Source organism: Carassius auratus, chromosome 19 (genome assembly GCF_003368295.1).
Source record: "Carassius auratus strain Wakin chromosome 19, ASM336829v1, whole genome shotgun sequence".
Taxonomy (NCBI): Eukaryota; Metazoa; Chordata; class Actinopteri; order Cypriniformes; family Cyprinidae; genus Carassius; species Carassius auratus.
Genome location: NC_039261.1, coordinates 16168002 through 16183103, shown reverse-complemented (window position 1 = coordinate 16183103; position 15102 = coordinate 16168002). Strand labels below are relative to the sequence as shown.

At 37.8% G+C, this 15102-nt stretch overlaps 1 long non-coding RNA gene across 2 annotated transcripts; it reads right to left on the bottom strand.

The window, feature by feature from the left end:
• Positions 1-2106: 2106 nt before the first annotated feature.
• On the bottom strand, positions 2107-15084 carry LOC113120276 (uncharacterized). 2 transcript variants are annotated; one of them, XR_003294568.1, is made up of 3 exons: positions 14999-15084; positions 4155-4319; positions 2107-3192 (listed from the first exon to the last, which is right to left on the bottom strand). It is a non-coding gene; the product is annotated as an uncharacterized LOC113120276 (long non-coding RNA). The 2 variants fall into 2 exon arrangements; XR_003294569.1 differs by having other exon boundaries at positions 4173-4319.
• Positions 15085-15102: the final 18 nt, after the last annotated feature.

Genomic DNA, 15102 nt, shown 5'->3' with positions numbered 1-15102 from the left:
AAACAGAAGGTGTGATGTTAAAAGAAAATATTAGACCATTAATTATGTAAATTATCAGGAATACATAATTATTATGTAACACACACACATACATATACGCACGCTCACTCACTCACTTATAAAGAGTTTCATAATGATGCTGAAAATTCAGCTTAACATCACAGGAATAAATTACATTTTAAAATATTTCGATAGAGAAAAAGTTATTTAAAATTTTAATAATATTTTCTTTTTTAATCAAATAAATGTAGCACATAAGAAAGTCATATAATAGCATTGTGTGAAAGAAATTTAGACATTATTTACTACAAATTGTGCCCTGCACTCTCAAATCTAATTTGTGTTTGTACATAATAATCTTGCCGCATGAAGATGTACCTTTTCAGGTTTGTTGTCAGTGACAGCGATTGTATCAAATAACACACTGTACCAATTTTGAATTTAATATGTATAGTAATTCGATGTCCCAGTATTAATATTTTACAATTGCACTACGAAAGGCACTTACAGTTTTAATGTGTTTCTCATATCTCTCCATGTATTTACTCAGTTTACTTGTTCACCTTATTTATTTGTACTATTCACTTGCTCATTATCTCATCTTGTTTATTTGATCAAGAAATGCCATGCTTGATTTCATTTTAATGAACCCAAATAACCACCTAAAAACTAACATTAATAAACTGATCTCTAGCTCCCTCTAATGTTCAGTCTCAGATATATCATCTTTCTCAAACAATTACATGTGCCAACATATGGAGGAACCGAACACAAATATTTATATATTCAGTAGTGTCATATATGCTCTTTATAGCGTCTGTATTGCTGAGATATTTTAGTCAGATGAGTTACTAATTGTGATCTATACAGGCCCTTGCCACATGATGGCAGTCTATTCAAATGATAAGGAGTATTCTGTTGCCATGGCAACCTTCAGTCTCGCGAGACAGACGCTCCATCCCTCACTGTAGTCTATCATCTTGGAGCATGATGATGATGATGATGATGATGATGTAATAACCATAGACAGAACATCACTGTCCTACAGTGCTCATGCAGAGCTGATCTGACACATGAGCACACGGATGAAAACACAGTAAAAGTGGAATCAGTGGAGCAGAAACACACAGGTGCGACTGTATGCTTCAACACCTACTCATGCTTGTGTTACACACACTTTTGATGCCAGTCATGGGACAGAGGATGGTTTGGAAGACGCATGCAACTTTCCCTCAGTATACAACTACAGTGACCTTTTTATTTATATCCCCACACATTTATTTTTTTTGCATTTAGATTTCATTGAGGGTGCTTTTGCCATATAATTCCAGCATTTCAACTTCCCAGGAATATTTCAGGCCATTGTACATTGCAGTGCCTGTTTTCATCGGAATAGAGATACGATCTTCAGAATCCTGTTCCCAAACCTGTTCCTTGGATTATTAAATTGATCTTGGTGCAACTTTAATCAGATTTTAAAATAATTGTTGTACATGCTGTAGAATAATTGAGTGTAAATAAATGATCTTCGAAATTTAGTGTAAATATTTGTTTAAACATCTGTGGTTATAGTTTTACTCGCTGTACTCGCTATACACACACACACACACACACCCACACACACAAAAACACTTATTATTATTTAATGTAGTTAATACATAATGTGTGTATGTATATATATATATATATATATATATATATACATACATACACACATTATATATATAGACATATACACATACATATATACATATACACACACACATATATATATATATATATATATATATATATATATATATATAGTAGGGTTTTAGTTACTTTTTGAATCTGTTTTTTTATGCTAGTAATTTTTTCACTTTTATTTTTTATTTTTTGTATTTTGCAATTTGATTATGTTTTTACCAGTTAACTCTGTAAAATAAAATAAAACAATTAACCTTTAAATGTTATTATTTTATTTTATTTGTTTTGGTAGAGAGCCTTTTAGAAGGACAAACATACAGGTAAGTGTGGAAGAATGAAATATAGACAGCAAACAAACACTGACAAACAGCTAAAACCACTGAAGTCTTAAGCAGACCATGGAAGAGCAAATGTTGACACTCAAATATTTAATTAACATAATTATTCATACATTTTCTCACACCAAGGTTACTGTTTGTTAAAAATAACAGACTTCAATAAAAGTTCCCTGTGCATGTTTTTTTCTTTTGTCTATTTGAAAGCCTTTGTGTGATGTGTGCAGTCTGTCTGAAATAGACTGCTGTGTGTGTGTGTGCGTGTGTGTGTGTGTGTGTTGTTAATAATCATGCATTGTTCACATACAGTAAGTGTAACTGGTGATTCTGGTTGATTTCGGCTCTTTCCTCTTCTACACATCATCAATCACTCCAACCCCTCTAAAACACACACACACACACACACACACACACACACACACACACACACACACTTGACCATTCAGTCTATAAATAAAACTAGTGAGAATAATTAATACAGGACATTTCTCTTCCTTCCTCCCATCTGTCTTCTCTTTTTGCCTTCTCTCTTTTTCCCAGTTTTTCTCTTTTCTTCCTCTTTTTTATGTCTGTCTGTTTCTATTTGTTACCACTCTCCCTTCATCCCTCTGTACTCCCACCCCCATGGTTTATCAATCAATAACTGAGTATTATTGATCCGGATATTGTATAAAATTTCTCTCATGTGGACGGTCCCAGTCATATCACAGCTTTGTTAAGTGGGGTCATAACTACAGCAAAACCCCATTGTGGGTCAACTCGACCCACAATGCTCTCTGTCGCTCAGCCACAGACAAAAAGTCAGAAAAAGAAAAAACACATTTGAAGAGCATTAATGAGCATTGTTCAGGTCAGAAGCGCTGGTGATTCCTCTAAAAGAGAAGAGCATGATGCTTGGGTAATTGATGGATGTTCGACGGTTGAGTCACATCCTCAGTAAGGCTTGTGCATCAGGATGCATCGTTACAACCGCTCGGCACATCACATATCCCACATATTCCCTTCAACGTAAGATGCACTTTACAGGTTAAGGATCACAGAAGGGTGAGAAGATGTGAGCTCTTCATGAAACAGATGCGAGTTATGGTGTTCTGCCATCATTCAGATCTGCAGTGCACTTAACCGCAGTATCTGTAATTAGTCTTCTGTATAGGTCCCTTTGGATTAACGTCTGTTCAAAAACAAGTTAGGAAAGTCAAGGGAGATACTGTATTACACTTGATATATACTTAACAATGAAAATTATTGTTAGGTGTTTAATTGTCTCAGCAAGTAAGAAGGTATGATGTTAATGGGGTACATAAACACAGTACCTTTGAATTTTTTTTTTTTTTTTTTTTTTTGTATGAGATAATTCATGTTCATTATATACACCTTTCATATTATACTGTTCAAAAGTTTGGGGACAGTGTGATTTTATTTTTACACTTTTGAAAAAAGACTGCATTTATTTGACCAAAAATACAACAAAATCAGTAGTACTGTGAAATATTATTACAATTTAAATAACTGTTTTGGCAATGCCATTTATTCCTGTAATGCAAAGCTGAATTTTCAGCATCATTACTCCAGTCTTCAGTGTCACATGATCTTTCAGAAATAATTCTAATATTCTGTTTACATTTGGTGTTTAAGAAACATTTCCTACTGTTATCAATGTTAACAAGTTGTGCTGCTAATATTTTATTTTATTTTTAAACCTAATTCAAACATTTTAAACTTAATATATAATTTGATAAACAGAAAGTTCAAAAGTTAGTTACTAAAACTGTACTAAAACTATTTCAAATTTTAAAAAAGTCCTAAAATGCAAAATACAATTTCTTATGGTTTATTTTGTAGATTTGGGGGTAAAATGTAATGTAATTTTATTATTATTATTGTTGCTGTTGTTATTGCAACTTTGATTTTCGAGTAATAAACTCAAATATAACCCAGACATGTTTGTGTGAAATAGGGCTATATGCAGGAAAAAAAAAAAAAAAAAAAACAGCAACACAAGCGCTGACTAAATAAATGTCCTTATTTTTATCATTTCTCTTCATTATCTTACATTTTGTGGTCATTTGTCCACATTATTATCAATACTGTACCCCTGACACCCGCACACACAAACACTGTTGTGTGGGACACCTGTGTGTTGTTGGCCACCTGAGGGGCTTTGATACACGCTGGGCTTTAATCTCCACACTGGGCTCTTGTGCCTTTGAAGTGTTAATCTGAGGCACCTTCCCTTCCTCCTCACGACATGGACACACATCTTCGGTCAGCCTGTGGTCAGGCCTGGCCTGTGCAAACCTAAATACATGCACAGAAAAATACAAAAAACAAACACCACCTGTTATTGGAGCAGCAAGGAAAACACCTGTAGCACCTCTAGAGGGATGTCAGAGCCCCTCATGTCATTTATTTTGCTTCTGTTTTCATTAAGAATGAAACACTGTGTTTTGAATAAGGCACCATAATGATACTATGTTTTTGGGCACTAATGTTACAGTATACTGTAGTCTTATTTTAAGTAGAACACACACATACACAAAGAAAAAAAAATTAGAAACATTTTTCCCTGAGACATGGCTAGTAAATTTCACAAAAATATAGTCAGCAATATCACAATGAATTAAAAAAAAGTTCTCAGTGCATCAAATTAACTGATATTTAGAAATGTTGACAACTAACCGAATTATATTTACCCTTTTAAAATAATATTTATATTTTGTTTAATTTCAGCTTTATGTCAGTAACAAAATCATTTAAATATTTTTTATATATGTGCTGTCAAATCAATCACAATTAATCACATCCACAATAAAAGTTCTGTACTGTGTATATTTAAATGTATATATTATATATATATACACACATACACACACACACACGCACACACACTCATGTATGCTGTATGTGTATTACATTACTTGATGACTTATAATTTATAAGAACATTTAAATGCACATCATTTAATTATAAATTTTTATTAAATCATATTCATTGTAATGTACTTCTTGTAATCTTAGGTTGTAAGTGGTTCTAAATGTGCTTGTTTTTGTACAAATGGAACAGGAATAAGAAATATTTCACAAGAGAGATTACATGCTTAATAGAGCCATTATGAGAAAAGAAGAGAGAGGCAGGCGTGGGAAAGAGAGAACGAGAGGATATTTATAGTAACGTATATGATGAAATCAAAGATGGAAAAGTAGACATTTCATAGATAGATGACTCTATGTTTTGTTCTTTCTCTCTTTCCATCCCTCCCTCTTTGTTCTCACCAGCCTCTCTGCAGATGAAATAAGAAGAGGAACATGCAAGGTGGTTGTCACAGGCCTTTTCTTAGCCCTGGAGGACCGGTGCGGTTGCTATAGAAACTAGGTCAGGGCTGCCGCATCCAGGGAGGCAGAATGTGTGAGTGAGTGTGTGTCAGGTGTATGAAGATGTGCTGATGAAAAGAGGGGTCGAGGTAAAGCGAAAGGAAGACTGACAAGGATGAGAGATGAAAAAGCAGGTTCCTGCACCGTCATTCAGCTAAACTCAGCCTGTGTTTTACATGAAATCACAAAACCGGCATTAAAGCTGAACTGTTCATATCTTGAAAGTACTTTAATAATAATAAAAATATAAACTAATATTTTAATTAGTATATTTTATATGCACAAAAAAAATAACTTTCAATTTGTTTTTGTTTGTTCCATACAGATGGTCAGTCTGTGCACTAGTGATCAGGGTTTATTTATTTTATTATTTTATTATAAATTTGTAATTTTTATGTATTTTAAACACTCCACTGGGTGGTGACAAGTGATGGTTATCATGAGTGAATCATTGAAACATTCATTTCACCCACTGAAAAACACACATTAATCCAGATAAGAAACAAATGAGCGTATTTGTAAGCAAATCTTTGAATGATTCACTCAACTGATTTAAAAAAACTGATTCATTAAAAAAAAAAACTAAATTTTACATTGCTATTAATTTAATTTCTGTATTTCTTTTTTGTCTATTACAAGCCAGCAGAGAAAGAGTCACTCTTTTTTTTTCTTTAAAAGTACAAGACCACTCATTTATAGACCTGATTGCGTAAATAAAACCAAACCTTACCTAAACTCTAAACAATAAACACAGAAAGTAGCTGATCATTGTATAATAATGAAATATAACATTTTAGCTGATTTGCTTTTCATGTATTTCTACATCTCCAATATTTTTGATATTGCACATTATCAAATGTGCAGTGTCTGACTGCCATTTCTGTTCACAAATAAACTCTCAGTTTATCAAAACTGGTAAACATTTACATTTGAAGCTTTTAGCAGATTCTCTTATCCAGACCGACTAACAAAACATAATGTGAATGAGCTAAACTCCACCTTAATGGATGTGTGTGTTCAGAGGCAGAGTCAAACATCTGAGATATGGTTTGTGTCAGGAAGTATATTGCTGATGGCAGATGTGAAACGGATGAGCCAAAGGCCTCCAAAACATCAAACATCAATGTCACTGCCGGAGACTCTCTGTCTACATGACAAGCTGAGAAGAACTGCCTTTGTGTCCTTGGATCACACTGACACAAATGTTAACATAGGAGCAAACTGTTTGGACTACAGACCTTTTTATCTCAGGTTTCTCTGTTGTTTTCTGTCGGCAGAAATAGACTGATACTTTTTGTGTCATTGAGATTTTTCTTGTTAACTATGGAAAAGCCTCAGAAAGACCTCAGGCCATTAACCCCAGTGACTCAGGCGTCAGGTCTTCTCTTAGATGCCATGAGAGATGCTCAAGACTGGTTAACTCTGTGTAAAGTCTGAATGTCAGCATGGACTCTCAAAACTTGCTTGTCAGTGTGAATCAGGTCATGGGTTTTGGCATATATGACAGCTTACAGGTTGTAGCCATCCACCTCACACAGTGAACTTCATTAATCGCTCTAGCCAGAGTCGAGAAGGATGTGTTTGCAGGAAATTAAACTTGAGATGTGCTGTTGTGGTCCACAACATTCAGTGATTCTGCCCAGTGTATTATTTCTAAATATAAGTTTAATCTTTAGTGTAACATTATTTTTCAAATAGTTATGCACATGAACATTTTAATCCTAATCGGTGGTGACTGCTAAAGTTAAGCAGGACTATTATATAGGAATGCACTTTTTTTTTATTCTGGACGATACCGATAAACCGATAATTATTCTCATATTATGGCTGATTATTATTTTACCTAAATAAATTATATGAAGAATAAAATCACTAAAAATAAAATCAGTTGCTTTAAATTCAACTAGTTTTTATTTGTTTATTTTAAATTATTCAATATTATTAGTGTTGTTAAATATTAACCTTCAATGATTTGATTGTGGCAAATATAATCTAATTGTAAAAATAGAAGAAATTTGTAAATATTTATTACTGGGCAAATTTTTATGTTCCCAAGGTTCTCAGAAGTGGAAGCAATGTAGTTTGGTAAACTGGTGAACTAATGGCAGAAAACAACAACAAATGCAATGTTTATGATCGATTTCACACTCATAACAAAAGAAGTCCACAGCATTTTTTCTATGAATTCCCAAAAGAATAGTGGGTAGGTAGTGGGGATTCTCTCTGGAGAGACATACAGATCTACCTGAGTATTTCTGAAGCCTTCCAAAATCAGCTGAACTGACTGAGGGTGGAGTCTCCATTCCCCGGGCATGACTGCTGATGTGAAAGCTTGTTGGCTGCATGATTGAGCCTGCCCAGGATGTGAATGGCATGAAGCGACCTCAGATGCTTCTGACTCCACAAGAGAAGATGGTGAGTTGCGACATGCGATGGGAGCGTTGACCGTCCTGACGATGGATGTACACTATGGTTACAGTGTTGTACATACAGCCCACAACATCATTGTCCCTTAGCAGAGCCATGAAGCGGTGAAGAACAAGCTGTACTGCTAGCAACTCAAGGCAATTGATATGCCACTGAAGTCGTGGTCCTGTCCAGGAGCCTGACGCAGCATATCCATTGCACATGGCACCCCAGAGAACATGTCTGGACACTGGTTCTAGGGGAACGCCAGCCCGTAGAAATGAGAGGTCCAACCACGAGGTGAAGGTTCAGGGGCAGGCTGGAGGGATACTCACTCAGCGTGCACTAATGCCATGCCATATTCTGTGGATGCCATATGCCCAAGGAGCCTCTGAAATAGTTTCAGTGGAACTCTTCTCTTGCCCTTGAATTGACACGCTCGTTCATATGCTCCGCAAACATGGCAACCGAGTCTATTTCCATACTGACAAAAGAGATCCTCTGCACAGGGGAGAGTTAGCTTCTTTTCCCAGTTGACCAAAAGACCCAGATGGGCGAGGTATCTTAGCACCAGGTAGTTTAGGTTCTGGACACCTCGTTCCACGAGAGCAGCCAGAGGCTGGGGAGCTCTAGCCAGGCTCCCAGAAACTGATCCAGCAGGGTCAAGGGAACTACAGACGTACCCACAGTAGGGCAGCGAGGCGGAACAGATGGCCCCCGGCATGGGAGGCATAGCCTCCCTAAGCAGGGAAGGAGTGCATGCACTCATCTGATTCCGAGAGCTGGCAAAGAGGGCGTGAGAAGGCACTGCGTTCTCGAGCCGGCTCTTCATGGAAACTGGCAAGGGGAGAGTGGAACAAAAGAGTGCTGAGGAAGCACGTCGCTAACTGTCGTCCAAGATCTCTTGGGACCCAGAGGTAGAGGAAACAGCTCTTAATGAAGGTTTGGGTATCAGTTGCTGTGGGGCAAGTGGTGGAACAAAATGAAAATGAGAACACAGGATTCACACCCGGCCCTCCTCCAGGGGAAGGAGTGGTCCTTTTACCATGTCTCAAAGAGCTGACATCCCCAACAGGAATTCCGCTTTGCAGGTTTGGGGGCAAAGACGGTCTGCGCCGCCCTTCTCCTCGCTGCAGCCGAGGTAGAGGCTGCTGTTGCGGCCAGGCAGGAGTCGACAAGACCACGGGGGGTGCCCTTGGCAAAGAGCAGGCTGACCCAGAGGCAGTATGGAGGCAGTAGTGGGCCGCTGGGACAGAATATGCTTGATGGCCTCAGACTGCTTCTGGGTGGCAGAGAACTGCTGGCAAAAATACTCCACCGTGTTGATGGGAGACCGGGGAGTTGAGGAGCTGAGTCCATTTAGACTCCCTCATGTCTGTCAAATTAAGACATATGTGGCACTCCTGGACCACCAAAGTGGACATCACCTGACACAAGGAGCATGCAGTGACCTTCGTGCGCACCTCCTGCAAAACATCTGGGTCAGCACTGCCCCCGTGCAGCTTCTTGAGCACCTTGCCCTGGTAGACCTGATGTATGGCAATGGCGTGCATGGCAGAAGCGTTGTAACCCTTGGCCACAAGCATTGATGAGAACTTACAGGCGTTGGAGGGAAGCTTGGGACCACCATGCCATATGGAGGCGCCCTGAGGACTTGATTAACTGCATTGCAACAGAATGCTCCACTGGGGGTACCCCAGCATTACCCTTTGGCTGCTCCGCCATCAAGGGCAATGAAGGAGGAGGAAGCAGCAGAACGGTTTCAGGCAGTTAAAGGTGCCTTCCATGAACTGGTCACTTCCTGGAGCACCCCTGGGAAGAAAGGAACTGGAGGAGGGGCGCTGATGATCAGCGCGTGCAGCCCCCAGGAATCAATCATCCAATCTAGAGCACTCGGGACAGGATTCCACATGCTCTCATCTGCCTGGGAAAGCATGGCCATCAGCTCGGGATCAGACTCGGGCAACGCTGGCGCTCCCGAGGGAGGCAACGCGGCCGAATCCTCATTTCCATAGGACTCAAGCCTGCTTTGTGAAGCAACAATCGACATTTGGTCTTTCTCCTGAGCCCCGACTGTGTTTCCAGGATCCTGATGAGAGGGTCCAGCAAACTCTTCCGCAAACTCAACCAGCTGCGGCATTTGTGAAGGGGGTGTGGCCCGTGGAGGCTGGCTCATCAGGGAAGCCCACACAATAATCCTCAGATCAGCCTGGCCATCAGCCGAAGTAGCCCTCTTACGAAAAGAGGAGCTAGATCGGGGTGTGGCAGAGGGGACTCTATACCTTTTAAGGTAATCAAGTCTTGATCTTAACACCTTTAAAAAGACACAAACACAACCCAAAAACTCTTTTAGAAAACTCTTTCAGAGGTGCTGAAACGCTCAGAGGAACGCGGGAGCTGAAGGCAGGAAGCTCTTGACAAACAAATGAATCATGCCATCACACCAACACCAGCTGACTCGCAGCCAGCAGAAGAAGTGCTCGGCTCCGAGGTGAAAGTTTGAATGTGAGTTGCTTGCGCTGCTCCTTATATACCCACACAGCAGTCCAGAGTTTGCGATGCAAATCCCGCAGACCAAGGTACACTGTGTACAGTACCATTGGCTCGTTTTGTTACCACTCGAAGGTGATTGGGCTCTCTAGCCAGACCCCATTCTTCAGTCTCTTTCTGACGTAACGTCGAACGTGACCGACTGAAAGGGACATTGTATACATTGATGAAAATAAAGATTTTCCCTCAATCAGATTAGAAAATTAGAAACACTGAGTTTCTAGTATTGTGTAATTTAAGGCCAAGGTAAAAAAAAAACACAAAGTATAGTGTTACAAATGTACATAATTTTTAACCATCATCATGTAGACTCATCTTCTGAGCTAAACTTTATGTCACAGGATAAACAAAATGGCAAATCGTGACCTCAGCAAAGAGGGTCAGAGGCAGACATTTGTCCTAATTTGATTAAAAGGCCTCTGATATAAAAAGTAAATACAGCGTCTCTCTCCTTTAAAGGTCAGGATGTGTGGGGAAGGGGAATTGAGGTCAGATAATTCTGAGACAGCACCACACTAGCCTGATTTGATGCTCTGTTGCTCCATGATACCTTTCCCATTTATCCAGCTTGCGTCACCTCTGTGTAAATGCACACGTCCTCCCTTCTTTGCTTAATTATTACCACTGTTGATTAGCTGGCTACAAAAAGATTCCAGCTCTGCAAACTCTAATTAATTTGTTTTCTCTACAATGGTGGGCTGTCTGCAAAGAAATCGAGGTAGAGGGTGTGGGGAGGGTGCCCTTTGAAACAAGCGGAAAGGTCATTTAAACTGTTAAACTGTTGTTCTCCATCATGCCAAAAAATGGATGAAGATTAAATGGGGCTGTGTGTGTAAAAACAAAGCTGAGGTGGCAATGTGCTATAGGTTTGGGAATGATGTATTATCAGTTGTTTATATTACAGTGTTTATGGCATTTCCATGAATAGCAGCACCTTGGGACATTGGGATGGGCTCATCAGAACTACAATAAGAGGGTTTCCAAAAAGAGGGTTTTGCAGCAATGCCATAAAAGAACCATTATCATTTCCTCAAAGCACTTTTTAGTAAGTATTTTTAAAAGAACCATTAAAAAAAAAAATCTTAATAATCTAATAAAACCTTTTCCACCTACAGAATTAAGGACCTTTTGTATCTGTTTGATGCAAGGATGGAGCTTGCAGTTGACCAGGCCGTGGAGGCTAAAGGTCAAGTTTGAGACCCTCAAGAGCATTTCGATTTTATTGCCATTAACTTCGATTATTTTAAACTTAATGCTGGAAGAGCAAATAAACAGATGCTTACCTCAATACAAAGACAGTTCTTCTGGCATCCCTCCACAATTTCATCTCATGCCTTATTTTTGTCCGCTCGTTACTAATTTCATTTATTAAATAATTTGGCAGGACTTTAGTTCTCGAGTCAAGTCTCAAGCTCGAGCCCTCTTGAACAGCATGCCAAATCTGTTTACAAACTGGAACTAGCATCAAATTACAGATAGCATGGTTTTAGAAAGACTACATTACTTTCAACACTAGCCTAAAACAATATATAAATAGATATCTAGCTGGATAACGTTACACTAGTCTGTGTGGCCTACCCATTTGAAAAAATATATACTTATTACGGAAAATAATTTCCTTTAAAATAATACACTCCAGTGCAAACTAAATGTAATGTTTTCAAACACATAACTGCATGTTATTTGCAATTAAATGTATTATAAAAATAATGTATTTAAAAAATATATTAAAAAATTATTTATTATAAAATATATGGTACCGCAACCATGAGCACAAAAAGAATTAGCTTCATAAAATTAAGGTTGAAACACTGATGTCACATGGACTATTTTACCAATGTCCTTACTAACTTTCTGAGGGTGAGTAATTAATGACAGAATCTTTAAGATAGACTTTCACACATCTTAATATGTAATTTTTCATGTGTCAACACATTGAACTAAGTATAATTTAAAGAATGATGTAATTATTTAAAATAAAGTACTTTTTATTTGACATTATTACAAAGCATACAAAGTGTACTTAAGTGTGTTTTCATTCAAATATTATCTGCAAGTACAGTTTTTTTTTTCCTAAGCATACCAAAGAAAAATCCATAAAGGAAGAACTGAACATCACAGTAAGAGTTCACAGTATCATATGTGGTCTCCTAATTCTGATCAACTTCAGGAATAGCATGTGTGCAGCAGTAGGGTGACTGGCAGGGCAAATCAACGCACTTTAACTGACTGTGACAGAAGCCCACAGTGAGAACCAACTGTTAACCAAATGCTGCCCATCTCTGGGAAACTGCAAGAGACTGTAAACCAGATACCTTCTGTTTTCCTATCAGAACAACATTTCATACTGACACCTGCCAGTACAGTGCTGGACACCATATTTCCTCATCGGTGGAGGAGAGTCTGGAGTGGGAGGACACCAGGAGGGACGTGCATGACATGTCTGCTGATGTTCTTTTAGAGTGACCCAGAATATGCGTGAAGGTGAATACAGCAAACAATTACACCCTTTCTGATGTGATGCTAAATGGCCAAAGAGATCCAAGGGCAAAGTGATCAAAAGGAAGCACAGGACGAGACCATTTAAAAAAAAACTAAGGGAATAAAACAACAATATAATGTTGTGTCTCAGAAGAAAACTATTTGCTAATCAGCAATTGTTGAGTTGTCAATATTGTCATTGGAATTGAGCGTTGGGTATTGGATGTAAAAGAAGACAAGGTCACCTGGTATTGTATTACAGTTTTTTCTCGTTTGCTTTGGATCAATTCTTAATTGAGATTCAGATCTCTAAACAATTAGCTTCTTGTTCAAACCAGATTTGAATTTCTTAATGCGTGGGTTTTGGCACATGTCTGCAAATGAGTAAGTACAACTGTCAACAAATTTGTACTTTTTTGGTCAAAACTGACAAGTTACTTTGTGCTAAATTGGTAAATGTTGACTTTATAACTTGGACATGCAATTTTTCCATTTACATGTAACACATTGCTACAAAAATAAACGAATTGTAAACATACACATGTGCATAAGTCTTTTTTCTGTGTACTACTTGACTTTTCCAGTAAAACTTCACCTACTTTTAAAACCTGTATCTAAAAAAAAAAAAAAAGATTTGGGCAAGTTACAATAGGCTATTTTGCAGACATTTAATTTAATTGTGATTGCACTTACAGTCTAGAAAATGTTAAGCTTTGGTGCATTTCTCAGATCAGAAATGAAGTTCTTAAAACTCAACTTCCACATCATCTAGTCACTTGTGCACATTATAAAAGCAGTTTCTCATTCTTTTGAACAAGTTGCAATTGCTTTGGTACATTCATGCAAATGATTATGTATATTTGTCTCTGGTTTCCTACATTATCAGTTGCTAATGTCATATTGCTCAAAATGTATTATATAGTTCTCTTGGCCTCACCACTCAAAATATCTAGTCATTAGTTCATCATATAAGCAATTCAATGCAAAAAAAGCTTGATCTATTTGTCATAAATTGTCAAGCATATTTTTTACACATTCCTATTAGACTTTTTGTAAATTTACCATGAAATGTGGAGGTGAATCTTGACTTTCACTATAATGAAGAGAATGTAGATCAATTATAAACCAGTTCAAGATGCATCTTGTGAACCTTCAATTGAAAAGCATATAGACAGAGCACAACAGAAGAGTTACACATTCTGACAATGGATGAACATCCAGGAAATGATCAGGATCAACAGTTGAGAGGAAGAATAGGAGTAAGGATACACGGTGGAAGGGTACAGACTCTACAGAGGCAAATCAGAGGAAAAGGCAGAAGAAGCCAAGGAGGAGCATATCAGATGAAATGAGGGCCACTATTGTGGACCATGTTGTCAATCATGGCTTACAATGGCTGAGGTGGGTTTCCTGTGTTTGCCTTTCTAATTTTGTATCTAATTTCATATTTATTTTCATTTTCTATAATATAACGAGAGAGTACTGTGAATCCTATCCAGTCTCTTTCAATCAATACCCCACCAATAATAGTGTGTAAATTTGTACTTTTGAAATGAAAATATTCAGAAGTAGTGCAGCTTTCTGCATTTTACTGTAACTTTCATCCAAACTGTTGCTTGTTTACATTAGCTAATACTAACAGAGTGCATTGTTATATTGACAACATGACTAAGACTAAGACTTTTGACTATCTTGTTTGTGAGCAATGACACAAGGACTTACATTCTGATTGCACTGATATTTTCATTGACAAAAATACTACTCACTAGATGAACTAAAGAAATTGAGTAAGTTACAGGCTTTTGCATGTAATCCATTATGTGGTGCTGCTTGTATGAATTGTTTTGAGAAATGCATATACCTCTTTGCAAATATTAGGGATGATTCGAGAAATACACCAAAGCGACTGAGCAAGCAACTTAGAAAATATTGTAACAATACTCTCCAGATGTAGCCTAAAACTGACTCCATTTCATATCCAGCACAAACTTGATCAAATGTTTATGTAGATAGATAGATAGATAGATAGATAGATATATAGATAGATAGATAGATAGATAGATAGATAGATAGATAGATAGATAGATAGATAGATAGATAGATAGATAGATAGATAGATATTTCACATTTCTTCCACGTGTTCACCTGGAATGCAAATTATTAAAGTACCTGTTCGAGTGAAGATAAACATGCACATTTGCTCTGTTGTCTGTTGGTACGCAGTGATGCCCGCAGGAAGGTGCAACAAGCTCTAGTTCGTAAGGTATGCGGCA